Source organism: Macaca fascicularis, chromosome 10 (genome assembly GCF_037993035.2).
Source record: "Macaca fascicularis isolate 582-1 chromosome 10, T2T-MFA8v1.1".
Taxonomy (NCBI): domain Eukaryota; kingdom Metazoa; phylum Chordata; class Mammalia; order Primates; family Cercopithecidae; genus Macaca; species Macaca fascicularis.
Window position 1 is genome coordinate 77,177,066 of NC_088384.1, and position 12,323 is coordinate 77,189,388.

General features: G+C 43.4%; 2 long non-coding RNA genes across 3 annotated transcripts in view; one reads left to right on the plus strand and one right to left on the minus strand.

Moving 5' to 3' along the window:
• The window catches only part of LOC135965603 (uncharacterized), a 28,697-nt gene extending 20,443 nt beyond the window's left edge, over nt 1–8,254 (minus strand). The window contains exon 1 of the long non-coding RNA XR_010578572.1: nt 7,843–8,254. This is a non-coding gene — a long non-coding RNA (uncharacterized lncRNA). The remainder of the gene's footprint in view (nt 1–7,842) is intronic.
• Nucleotides 1–12,323, plus strand: part of LOC135965602 (uncharacterized) — a 189,776-nt gene that overhangs the window by 34,638 nt on the left and 142,815 nt on the right. The window lies entirely within an intron of this gene.

Genomic DNA, 12,323 nt, shown 5'->3' on the forward strand with positions numbered 1-12,323 from the left:
TTGTAACCCCACCAAGGGACTCTCAGTAAAGAATGTGGTGATTTTGTAGAAGAGGCCTGCAGCGTGGGTCACTCAGGCTCAAGATTCGATGGGAATCCTTGCCATGTCCCAGAGGAGGAATTTCAACACCAAGACCGCAAAAGAAAGACAATTCAGCAAAGACAGACTATAAATTACACAAGACCCAATAGATGAAGCAAAATTAGAGTTTTCCCTGAGAGGGCATATCTGAACTTGAGGTCATTGGGAGCCAGCAGAGAACAATATGTAGGTAAGCACAGAAACTTCTGCCTGTTCCCAAACACTGTGTTAGAAGGAAAGATCAGCTTGTGAGATCCACTGAGAAGGAAGAGATAACAATTCTTATAGAGCATTTGAATAAGAAATGATTAATAATTTGCCCAAATGAGACTGACTTAATCTGAAAGAGATGATGTTAAACTGGTTGTGATGGATTGCACCATTTGTCCTAATTCTTTGCTCAACCCTGTATTCATGTATCATTTTGTCAAGTGACCTCATAATTCCTCTTTCTATGAGGTAGCGTCTGGGGCAGAGTCTATTTCCACACTCCTCGGAGCTGGGGTTGGTCACGTGACTTGCTTGAGTAAATGATGCAGACTGTAGTTTTATTTAGTTATCATCTGTCTCTCCCTTCCCACTTAAGGACATGTTAGCTATGGGTACAGGGTAGAGACATATAAGAGGCAGATTAAGACACTTAACCAACCCAAATGTGGCCTGCACAGTCCACATGGCACCCAAGTCCACCCCATGATAATATGGGTATGGGCCGGAGTAGACATTTTTATCTGATGGAGATTTGGATTCTTCCCAAGACTGAAAGTTGCTGGTCTCACAGAGCATTGCTATCCAGACCACTGGGGGTAGCACTGAATTTGGCCCAAGGACCGCTTCTTTCTGGCTGAGAATAGTTTTGCTTCTGTCCTTGAAACAGGGATTTCACAGAGATGGTCTTCTTCTAAGGTTCATATCCAATCCCACTCAAGATTTTGATGTTAAAAAAAACATTTTTTTTTTCCTGTGGAATATTTCATTTTACTTTTCTAATGCAAGAGTAACAGCTAACTGAATGCTATGATTTCCCAGCAGTCTTAAAAGGCAAACTGGAGGACTGGGAGCCCAGTAGCTACCAAGCTGGAGGCTTCTTTGAATTATGCACTTAGGTGACCAACATATTTCAGACAAGAACTCAGACAAGGTCTAGGCTGACAACCTTGCTCCTTCTCAAAGCAAAGATGGCCTAGGAAACTAGTGAGGACAAAGACCAAAGAAGAAAGAAGGCCTGCCTTCTGGCACACAGGTGGCAAATGCTAAATGGCTTTTTTACGTCATTAATAACATTAATAATATTGGTAGATAACAAGCATCATAAAAATCTCATCAAAAATGATAAAAGCTATGTTTGGCACACAATGCCACTTGGAAACTGGCCTCTGTTTAATAGTAGTTGTCTGAATCACTAAGAATATTTGCCTGTTCCAGGCTTATCACTGGGACTGGCTCTAGAAACCATCAGCATTTATTTGTTTTTTCTTTCCTTCGTGAACTAAGCCTCCCTGCATTATTAGTACACAGAGGACTTCTGAGATGAAATGAAGCTTGGTTGATTTACTGTGTCTCCTGCTGCCACAGCATGTGCTGGAAATGAGACTTTGTGCCCAGGAATAGTGGAAAGGGGCACCTGTTCCATGTCCTGCTTCTGCCTCCCAGCCAAGGATCTCTGTGGATACCTTCCAGACAGTTAATTTAACTGGTTTCCTTGGATAGGCCAACAGCACGAGCTCTGGGCTCTGGCAGTTCCCAAGATAGGACCTATTTACCACATACCTTGTTTTGCTGACTGCAAAACTCTTGTTAGAATACGCTTATTTCTTCCCTAAACACTGAAGTCATCTTTCTAGTTGAAGCCTGCATATCCTTTGTGGAAACATAGGGATCCTACATTTAGTTTCTTTCAACTTGCTAAACTGCTCAGTGTAAGTTATTGAGGCTTTATCTTTCAACACAAATGGGCAGAATGGAAATAGCAACCATAAAGCAGCCAATCAGTTAACAGGCATTGAGTTGGGGAATAATCTTTCTCTCTGCAGTAGAAACACACATAAAAAACAGTTATGGGCTATATGTAAGTAAAAAGTAATGACCAAAAAATATGAGTCACAATGGAGTACAATATATGTATAAGCAATAATCGAGGAATACAAAATTAACAAAAGAGTCCAATCTTCAAGACGGTCCAAAGATCCCACTATTAGCCACTCTACCCCTTGCATGTTTAGATAAATAATGGGAAACTGCTGTGCAACTAATGGATGCCATTGCAAAAATCTGCTACTATAAGCAATTTTAGAAGTTCCTTGAGGTTGAAGAAATTAAACAATATGCTTGATCTGGTCTTTGGATTACAGACTTTTCATTTCAGATCTAGACCCAGCCCAACTTATTGTTTGCTGATGCAACCAAAATATGATAGGACTCTCTTGTGGAACAGTTTTTGCCTGGACAAGATAGCAGTGTTGTTTCTGGTGCCCAGAAGATGAATGGGCAAGTTTTCTCAAAGATGTAGTGTAGGGGCTTCTCACAGTGAGTTGCTCAGAAAACATTCACAGCATCCTCTCTAGGTGTCTCTTTACAAAATTTTGCAGTGAGAACAACTGCTAAATTTTCTCTCTCTTTTTCCAAACCTTCCTTTCACCAGCACGTGGCCTCTCATTTCTTCATTCCCTACTCTGCATATTTCTGCCCATCATGCTTATAGCATGGGAACTCCCTCACCCCTTACACTTTACAGTATTGTTCTTCTGTTCTTTACACTATTGTTCTTCTGAGAATCATCCTCCTTCCCACTCCAACTTTAAATGAAATTCCAGTAAATAAAATTCTTCACTATGGTTAAAGACAGAACTCCCCACTCCTTAAGTGTGGACTACAATTAGCATCTTGATTCCAAAGAATACAGGATGGAAAGGGAGAGAGAAGCAACTTTACAGTGAAGAAGTTGGCAAACACCACATTAGCCAGATGGTCGAGGTTAACGTCATTGGTGATAAGTCATGTTGATGATATGCACACTTGATATCATGTGTTTAAAATGCTATTTTGCCTCTGTGGTCTTTTCTCTGTGGGAAGACAATAACTCAAGTGTAACCATGAAAAGAAAAATTTAGAAAAATCGAATTGAAAGGCATTTCACCAAATGCCTGACTAGCTCTCCTCAAAGCTATTGTAGTTACCCCAAAAAACGAGAGTCTGAAAAACTGCCACAGCCCAGAGGAGTTAGGGAGATATGACAAACAAATGTGATGTGGTATCCCAATTAGGATGCTGAAACAGAAAAACGTCATTAGGGAAAAATCAATGAAACCGGAATAAAGTATGGAGTTGACTTTTTTTTTTTTCCTTAAGAAAAGGATAATTGATGTTTTGATTTGGACCAAGTATTTAGAGAAGGCACAAACTCTGGTTGTCCTTCCAGGGGACATAATGATTCTTAATTAAATTTGCTCCAGATAACTACCTAGTTTGCATGTGGTTTAGGCCTGCCAAAGTGTTACATTAAAAACCAATTAAGTTAGTGGCCGATAGTAATAAAAATAAAAAATAGATCAAACTTCACTTCTGTATCTGGAAGAAAAATAAGAGATCCAATTCATAACTCGGTACAATATTTTAAGACATTCTTTCTTCTCTCTAGTTTTCATGTAGCCTGTAGTTTTACTAATTCTACAAATCCCTTCCTTTCTATTATGCACCCCAGCTTTTTCTGCTGCCCCATCTTATGTGGTTCTCCTGTCTCATTCTCTTACTTTTTTCCTCCTGGTTCTTCTAAACTTTATCTACACATTATTCAGAGTCAACCACCACAAAGGCCTGGGACCTTACCCAGTAAAGGCAGGGGAGAACACACCAAGTTGAGTGGTCAAACAGAGCATTCTCATTCACAAGGAGAAGAGAAGGGGATGAGGGGAGGCTGAGAACCCTGTAGGTTAATATGGATTGCCGCATCACAAATACAAACAATTGACTTTGATAGACAAACTAGCCTTCAGGGAACCATAATAGCCACTGCGGGTAAAAAGTGCATCCAGAGGAGGAATCATACAGTCTTGGTTCAAGTCCCAGTGACACCACTTAAATGATAAACTCTATGTTCTGTACAGATAAGATCTATGTCTGCCCTGCTTTCTGTTGTGACTCCAATGCCCAGTCCTGGGAAAGAATTCCTATATATTTGATGGGCGACTTTGAGAAGAAGAGTATCAGTTTCTTTCATTGTTAGGTAGCAAATTTAGGCAATTTCTGCCTAACCACTTCGCAGAGATTTTATGATAATGGACATGACCTACATCGTCTGGGAAATAACTTGGAAAAAGGAGATATAGTGGACAAAGCATCAGTGTGGACAGTGTATCAGTGTGGAAGGCAGCATAATACTATATAATTTACTTAATCAGATGGGGACTTGGGTAAGCTTAGTGCCTATAGTTTCTCATCTGTTAAATGGGGAGGATTGGGCTAAATGATCTCTGAGCTCTTACTGGTGCTCTGCAATGTGACTTTGCAGCTCCTTCCATCAAGAAGTGGGGTTGTGGCCGGGCATGGTGGCTCATACCTGTAATCCCAGCACTTTGGGAGGCCAAGGCGGGTGGATAACCTGAGGTGAGGAGTTTGAGACCAGCCTGGACAACATGGTGAAACCCCACCTCTACTAAAAATATAAAAATTAGCTGGATGTGGTGGCACACACCTGTGGTTCCAGCTACCAAGGAGCCTGAGGCAGGAGAATTGCTTGAACCCTGGAGGTGGAGGTTGCAGTGAGCTGAGATCGCACCACTGCACTCCAGCCTGGGTGACAGAGTGAGACTCTGTCTCAAAAAAAAAAAAAAAAAAAAAGAAAGAAAGAAAAGAGAAGAAAAAAAGAAGTGAGGTTGACACACTTTGACAAATAGAATGTGGCAGGATGACAGTGAGCAAGTTCTGAGCCCAAATCTCAAGAGACCTTGTGCAATTTTGCTCTCACTCTTGGAACCCTGACTCCCCCTTGTAAATAAGCCCAGGCTAGGCTCTGAAGGATGATAGATACATGGGCTGGTCACTCCCATTGCCCCAGGCAATAGCCAGCCAAGTTCAGACACAGAGCCACTTAGCTGACCAGAAGTCAATTGCAGATGCATGAGTGATCCCAGGTGAGCTCAGAAAAACTATCCTGGTCTACACAAAGACAATCCAAACACATCATTTTTTAAGTTACCAAATGTAGGGACAGCTTGTTACATAGCAATTGTTCACTGAAAAACTTCCAAATCTAAAATGTAGCCAGTCAATTACTTTGGCTTCACTTGCACTTTCAGACAGTGGGCACATTTTCCAGGGAATCTCCCATGACTAAGACAGGAATCTGAAACATCCAATGCATTGTCTTGATGGTCTATTGTGTGCTTCTGTGTACTTCCTATACATCATTGCTATATTGGCTATTATAAAAGCTCTTATAGTTATTGTTAAAACCTAGTCCTGGAACCTCTTTACTTCTTAAGATCTTTCATATTTAGCAAAGGCTAAGCTACCAATGACTTTTGATACTAATTGGAAAAAAAAAACAAAAACCAATGTAGTAGAACATTGCTGTCTTCAGTTTCCTCACCCTTCTCCACTGAGAGCCACTGTCCCTGAAGATGGATAGCACCCGCTTGTCTTTAGATATCTGGAATCTTTCACCAGGAATGTTGAAGCTTGCTTGTTTGCTGTCATATTAGATTAGAACTCTAGTCTCTGCATTTTAAAGCAACAGATTAACTCTGCTATGATGTGGCATATCATAGAAAACTCAGTTCAAGTTTCTTGGGTGAAAAGGGGGAATTAATGTCTGTTACCTTAAGTATCTGACTTCAGGAATGGTTTTAATTAGATTTCAGTCTTTTTCGCTCCATGAATAATCTCTTTTCCTCTGTGTTGCCTTAGTTTACATGCAGACTTTCTCCATGTGGTTACAAAATGGCTCCTGGGAGCTCAAGGCTCCCATGTTTTATCCTAAATAACTGCAGCAGAAACAGATCTTTCCCTTCCCAATAGTTTCAGCCAGTCTTGACAGACTGATTTTCATTGGACTTCCTTGTGTCACATCTTCTGCCTGAACCGATTACTTTTTTCAGGGGAATGGAAAAATGCAAAGGGGCCAAACTGGTAGCCTGCTATTCCCCCGAGAAAAAGTAAAATGGAAAGTGGTGATGGGATTAGTGTAACTCAATCAACTGGATCAAGAGAGAGTGGGGTTTCCAAAGGAACATCAGGTGCTGTTAATCGAAGGGAGAACAGATGCTGACCAGTAAACTAGCAGTTCCCACTAGAGCAGAGGTTTTCAGTCTTACTGTCGTTATAGTCACCTGGGGGAGCTTTTAGAAAACACCTCTAGAAGTATGGTCTGAGGTATGGCCTGGGGATCAGTGTTATTTTAAATTCTCCAAGTGCTTCTAGTGAATAGCCAAGCAAGAGAATTGCTGTGTTAGAGATATTAATAGGTAATTAAGCCTTACCCTAGGGATACCTTGAAGTGCTATGGTTTTGTTAGTTTAGTTTTCACGTTAGTTTGAAGGAGTGCATCTCTTAGGGTAGAGTTTCCAACTCTACAGGAGGCCAAGAGTCAGTGTGGTGCAGCAGATCTGGGAGTTTGGGGTGGGTAGGTGGGAAACTCTAATTGCCCCCAATCTGAAATACATTAGCAACTTCCTCCTGTGTACGCAGCTGCCAGTCCTGATGGCAACTTTTGAAATTAAAATTTGAGAAATCTTTTGTTCCAGAAAGCCAAAGAATACACTCTGATGCCCCCAATTACAGAAGGAGAGGTACAGAAGGTTGGATACCTGGTCAGAGGCCACTTCCTCCAGGGTTAAATGTATAGACCCTTGGGGGTCCCTGGTATTGTTCAGCCTGTTGAGCCCAGCCCTGGCTCCCTGATATCCTATCAGTATGGGGTGGAAGAGCCATTGCTATCTCTGCTACTGCAGTGTTTTCTCCCAGCTGGCTGGAGGACTGGATTCCCCTCATCTCTCCAGTGAGGAAAAGTTCTGGCCAATCATAAGAAGCCAACTGGAGACTGCAAATGTGGGGATGAGATGGCAAAATCTGTTTTTGGAGCTGCAGGAGACACACCTCTCCGTGTGCAGAGATGCTCCAGAAACTTGTCAGGCGGGCATTGGCAGCTGCTGAACGTCCAGGGGTGCGTGAGGGTTTCGGAGGCTGTCTGGGTCTCCACACTCGGAATTCCATGTCTTCCCTTACCGAGGTCGAGGCCCTGGGAAAAACACTCTGTGTTGCTTCTCTCGCAATTTTAATTTCCGAGAAACCGGAAGAAGAAAATGCTCAGGGAAAGGCAGTGGATGCAGGAGGCAAAGTAATGGATTGCAAACCCCAAACCCAAAGCCTTGATTCCTGTCTGCGTTCCTGCCTGAACCTCAGTTTTCTCATCTGTAAAATGGGATATTAGATACTGTCTGAGAGTCCTCCAGGCTCTGTAGGTTCTGAGGCTATGATGAGGCGGCAGGAGCCACTAACCTGCTTTGCTTTGGGGGCAACTCGTGGTTTACAGCCGATGGATTGTTTATGACCCTTCTCATTTTTAAGAGCAAAAGACACTTCCTTTCCTCCTTGTCATTTTCTTCCCTCCTGTCCACCATCACTGTCATGGCAGGAGTGTGAACTTTGGGTTAATGTCCAAAGTGTGTGAAGGGCAGGCCAGCCAAGTCCCATCTCTGTACGGTTTTACTTCCTACATCACACAGGGAGCTGTTTTGCACTTCTGCAGTTATGAAAGCTCGTTACCTTCCATTTTTGTTTGTCTCCCGTCCTCTGAATTCCTCCCCCTCTCCTCTCCAGTCCCGACCCCCCTTCCTTCGCTGCCGTACTGATCACCCGAGTTGTGATGACGCGCCAGGCATTGTGCCAAAGGCGAGGGCCCGAATTCATCAGGGGGTGGATTAGAAGGCTCTGCCCTAAGCGGGTCTATCTTCTAACAGAGCAGATGTAGAAATAAACAAACAGTGACAATGCAGTCACAGCACAGCGCCCCGAGGGCTCCCGCGGAAATGAGCACAGGCTGTTTGGAAAGCCCACGGGAGGCCCCTTGACCCAGGGGATGCCTTGCTGGCGCCCCTCGGCTCGGTGGCAGATTGCAGGGGGCGCGGGGGAGGCGTTGTCGCCAGCCCTGCCAGTGCCGCAGTGAGTCAGGAACCCCGCCTCCCAGCCTGCACCCGCGAACAAATCACCGCCACCCAACTCACTGCGGCACCGGACAGATTCCCTCCCGCCCACACCCTCACTGCGGCCCCGCCCGCTCTCCCGGGCGCCCCCCCCCGCACTCCCCCACCCCGCGCCTTCTGCTCTTCTCTGGGCTCTGGCGCCCCGACCTTCCGCCCGGCCCGCAGCAGCCCTAGGGGTGGGGGTAGCCGGCCCAGCTGTAGGGAGGCGATCGCCCCGCTCCGGTGTTCCTTTGCATCAGGAACCTTGCTGGGGAAAGGGGAGAAACAGAAACAGTGAAATGACTCAGGATTTTTGAAGGGCTGGGACACAGTGGCGCAGAGGCCTCACTTCAGAAGAGGTGGGAGGCAAGACGCTTTGCCAATCTCTCTGTCTCAAACACAGGGCCCCTGCCCAAGCTCTGAGCTTGAATTTCTGAAGGAGAGTAAAAATGCAGATATAATTTACAGCTCTAAAAATAAACGGATGTATTTGGATGAATTCACACGAAGCAGGTGACCCAGATAAAGGAAGTAAGATCTCAGAACCTTGAGCGTCCACAAAATAATCTCTGCTGGACAGAGATCGAGTTCTCTCAGCCGGCTGCCTTTCCAGTTGACCTTAAGGGAAGAAAGGATGGAAATGAAAAGTAGTGACTAGGGTCATTTCAGTCTCAAACCACCCAAAGGTACATCGCAGGAAAGCCACTCAGATGTATCCCGCTGGTTTGAGACTCCCTGGCTATGGGGTCCAGCAGATTCTGCAGGAGCTGGTGCTGTAGCTAGGATTGACTTTGTACCTCCCGGGTCACTAGCCATGGGCTATAGCTAGGATTGACTTTGTACCTCCCGGGTCACTAGCCATGGGCTATAGCTAGGATTGACTTTGTACCTCCCTGGTCACTAGCCATGGGCTAATGGAGGGGAAAGGTGCTGCCTTGGCCTCTGGGATCAAAGATTTAGCTCAGGCCCAGATGGGCTTCAACCAAGATGGGCAGTGATTTGTTCAGTAAAACATGACTGGGAGTCTTCATTTCTCTGGTCCATACCAGTTTGCTATCAGATGAGGAAATGGCTGTCCGTCCTTCATACAGCAGCCAAGGCCACACTCACAGAACCTAAGTCAGTTCATACCCTCATCTGCTGAGATTCCTCCACTGACTTCCCATCCAAAGTCATTACCAAAGCTAAAAGACCCTCCAGGATTGGGCCCCTGTTATCACTCACCTCCTTGCCTTCCGTTCTCCCCGTTGCTCCCTCTGCTCCAGCCATACTGGCCTTCTCCCTGGTCCTTGAAGATGGCAGCTGCACCCCAACCTCATGGCCTTCCTGCTGTCCCCTCCACCTGGAACTCTCTTCCCTCAGGTATTTATTTTATTTCACTGCTCAAAAGACCAAACGATCCAAAATAGCATCTTTTTCACAGCACTTTTTTTCTCTTTTGCTTTCATGTCCTTATTATATATTTATTTATTGGTTTATCATATATCTTCCCTAGAAGGTAAGTTCCCTCAGAGCAAGGACTTTGCCTTGTGGACTGCTCTATTCCCAGTGTCTGATACATTGTAGGTGTTCAATAAATACCTGTAAAAAGAATGAGGTTGGAATAGGCCACATAATTTGCTTAACTTCATGCAGTCAGTTAGCGGCACAGCCAGGAACCAAACCCTCATTTCCTCCTCCTGGTCTAGAACTTTTCAAGAACCTCACCCTCAAGCTGGTTATATGGAAATGATATTGAAATGGAATCAGATTGGACAACGGCCGCTGGACAAGCTGGACACCTTTTGAGCAAGATGCAGTTTTTAGGGTTCTCTAATCTCTCTAAAAGCTCAAATGTTCCTTACTTTGGAATGTGAATATTTATAAAATTGATAAGTTCCAATAGATGTTCAGAGGTTCACAAGGCAGTACCAACCTCTGGTCTTTCTTGACATTTCTTCTTTAGTTACCTTTGAGGACTTGGCTGGAAGTCAAAGTTTATGGAGTTGAGGGCCTTTGTAATGCAGTTCATCCTACCCATTAAGGCTGAAGCTATTTTTGGGAGAGTGAGTCCTGCCAACTGAACCCAAAATTATAAAATCATAAAATCTGTATCAATGTGTTGGAGTGTGGCTGATGATCATCCGGGCAAAGATGAGCATTCTAAGAGGTTCAGTCCTCTTGAGGCTGTTTTTTGAGCTAAGAAAAGTTCCTTTCCTTAGCAATGATTTATTTTCTCTTCTAAGGTTGTGTATTATAAAGAAAGTCCAAGAATTTCAGCAGTGCTAGTACTTTTTAAAATAGCATGATGCAAAGAAATAATTTGCAGAGTTAGAGACAGGAAAACTGGGTTTGTGTCTTGGTTTCTGTATATACCAACTCTGCGACCTCCTTTGTACTCTGAGTCCTCACTTGAACAGTTAGGGTCATCCTATCCAACTGAGAACAACATTGTGAGGGTCAGATGAGTTAGTGTGGAATAAAGTGCCTTGTAAGCACTATAGGATTGGATACTACAGTGCCCAGCATGATGCTATTAGAAAGAATATCTATATTCTTATAATTGAGAACCAAAGTCCACCTTTGTGAGGCTACACTCGGGGTGGGGGATATGTACAAAACAAAGCCCACTGGGGTATAATAAAAAATAAGTTGAGAGCCAAAATGGAAAACCTGCAGGTGTCAAGAATAAAATATGAAAGAAGCACTGTGCCAACAACTATGGAGGAAATGTGATCAGTGAACACTGGGAAAGTTGCGATGGCTGAATCATAGGGCTGGAACTGATGAGAGTTGGAGGGGCCAGAGAAATGGATCTGACCAAACTGAGATGAAACACAAAGTGGGAGGAATGGAAGGATGGGTAGGGCAGGACTAGTTACTATTTTCCTCCCTTCTTTAGTTTAGTAAATATTATTGAAGTGCTTACCCTCCAAGTGTTAGGCACTGTCTTCTTTCCATCATCTTCAGTAAATCGTCCCTAGATAACTGATGAATAGTCAAGTCCTTCTTTGTGTAAGTGGGTTGGTATTGGTACACTCTTCTCCCCCCACCCCAGCTTGGAGCAATTTCTTAAAGAACTAAGCAACTTAAACCTCTGAAACACCTAGAAAAGCATATAATTTTCTATAGATGGAAACCTACCACAGGTTTCTAGGAATGCAGGAGAATTGGGTTTTCTGGGGTTTTGGAAATTAATAATTAAATAAATCTGAAATGGTAAAATAAGACCAAACAAAACATTTAATCTTACCCTTTTATTATCAATTTATCCAACAACTGTCTGTATTTTCTACTAGCTGCCTGCCTCCATATTGCCTGTGTTTATCAATAAACTATAAGGGGATAGACATCATGTCTTCACAGCACATCAAGCACCAGGTCACTATGTAAAGAAGCACATAAGAAGTGTTGTCTAATGGCAATGTGGTTTTTCTAACTTGTTAACCACAAAATAATCTTTAAATGTTTGAAGTTTTCAACCATTTATTAAATATTGATCTGGCATCTATGATATTCTCTTTTGTTGGTATAACTTCACCGACCTTATTTTTACTACCATCTTGCTCCCTAATAATAGCTTTTTGTAAATTAATGATGATGTAGATCTTGATACTGAGACTCCTGATAATTTGGGACATCAGAAGAGGTGATGATTTGCTGCCTGGAAAGAAACAGACAGTAATAATCACAAGGGGAAGACCCCATTTGCATTGAAATGGAAGTAGGAAGATGAAAGAAATGTAGCAAGTGTATTAGTCAGCTATTGCTGTATAACAAATCAGCCCCAAGCTCAATAGCTTCAAATAACAATATATGTTTTTTCTTGTTCATGTGTCAGCAGTTGGCTGCATGCTGGATGATCTAGGCTGGGCTCAGATGTGCTTGTCTCAAAGCAGTGAGTTAGGTTTAGATCTTTACACATGTTTCTCATTTCCCTTGGTTCAGTGAACTACTGTGGGCAGATAATAGGAGCACAAGAGGGCAAGCACAACCAAGTAAGTCCATTTCTAGTCTTTGCTTGCATCACACTTGCTAACATTTCACTGGATGAAGCAGATCACATTTCCATTGCCTATCATGAAT